Source organism: Meleagris gallopavo, chromosome 4, assembly GCF_000146605.3.
Source record: "Meleagris gallopavo isolate NT-WF06-2002-E0010 breed Aviagen turkey brand Nicholas breeding stock chromosome 4, Turkey_5.1, whole genome shotgun sequence".
Classification (NCBI taxonomy): Eukaryota; Metazoa; Chordata; class Aves; order Galliformes; family Phasianidae; genus Meleagris; species Meleagris gallopavo.
The window spans coordinates 61,825,412-61,827,136 of NC_015014.2; positions in this window are offsets into that span (position 1 = coordinate 61,825,412).

The window sequence follows — 1,725 nt, forward strand, 5'->3', positions numbered from 1 at the left end:
TAAGAAGCATTTTTATGTTAGATACTCTACTTTTATGTTACAAGAGAGGGAAAACATCAATTGGAAAATGTCTGGGACATCCTTCCATCAAATAGAGAATCCTGAGGAAATGCAACACAGTCATAATTTTAAGTGTCAGTGACTTTCAAAATTGTACCTAGAATCTGTCGAGTTTACCATAAGCCCTGAAAAGCACAGCATTAGAGGCAATAGCTACAGAAATAATTAACAGGTCTAGAAGAGTTTAAAACTAATAAATGACCTGTAAAATGTGTCCTGACTTCATTGAACTCACTGGGAATTTCATCAAGAAAGACTACAATTGTTTCATCCTACAAATATAAAAATCATAATAAAGTTACAGTTATAATAAATAAACAATTTTAAACCCTTATAACTGATCAAGATCAGCTATTTAGAAAGATATTGCTTTCAAGTTTGATGTTTAGAAAGCCATTAAGTCCAGAAGTCAGAGGTGAAGCATCACAAAAGGGTCTCTACCTGCCTATTCAAGATAAAACAGAAGTACAAAACCACTACTAAAATAGAATCATAGAATCACTAAAGTTGGAAAAGAGCTGTAAAGATCATCTAGTCCAACTGTTAACCTATGCCCACTAAACCATGTCACTCAGTGCCACATCTACCCTTTTCTTGAATGCCTTCAGGGATGGTGACCCCACCACTTCCCTGGGCAGCACGTTCAAATGCATGACAACTCTTAATGAGAAGAAATTTTCCTAGTATCTGACCTGAACCTCGCTTGCAGCAATTTAAAGCCATTACCTCTTGTCCTAACACTAAATACCTGGGAAAAGAAGTCAACCTTCTCTTGCTACAATCTCCCTTCGGGTAGTTTAGACAGGGATAAGGTCTTCCCTGAGCCTCCTCTTCTCTAGTCTAAATAACCAGAGTACCCTCAGTTGTTCCTCATAAGGCCTGTGTTCCAGATCCCTCACAGCTTCATTGACCTTCTTTGGACACACTGCAGGGCCTCAATGTCTTTCTTGTAGGGAGGGGCTCAAAACTGAACACAGTGCTATATAGGTGATTTTCCTCATACATTTTAATGAATTTGCCCTTCCAGCTAAAACTGCTTCAACTGTAGCTAGTTTCTCTTCCAAAAGAAAGAAAAAGATCAACTGATGTACAGAAGATGGAATAATTTTCATCAGAAAAACAGTATAGTCTTCTATAAACACTTTTGTTTCCAACTGGGCACAGCAATAAAACCAGATAACAAAAGTAACCATCATCCCAAGAGAAAGTTCACAGATTTCAAGTGGCACTAACAGTTGTCACATCCAGCAATTGCAGAGGATATTGTCTGCTAACTTGCACGTTAACAGAACCACAGAAAGCCCAAGGTTGGTAAAGACCTCCAGCATCATCTCATCCAACTATCCGCCTACCATCAACATTTCACTAAACCATGTCCCTTAGTACAACATCTAAACATCTCATGAACATCTCTAGGGATGGTGACCAAACCTCCTCCCTAGGCAGAAGTTTTAGTAGGCTTCATAATGATCTAGAGAAAATAATTAATGACAGATAAAACAGATTAGCTTCCTCACAATTACAGGTTTTGCATATCCAATCAACTTGGTCAATTTGATCAACACAAAAAATATTTACTACCTGAATTATTTAGTAAGGAGGGAAGAACGAAAAGGGATACGTGTTGCCGGGGTTAAGTTAGTAAAACAAATTAAAAAAATAATA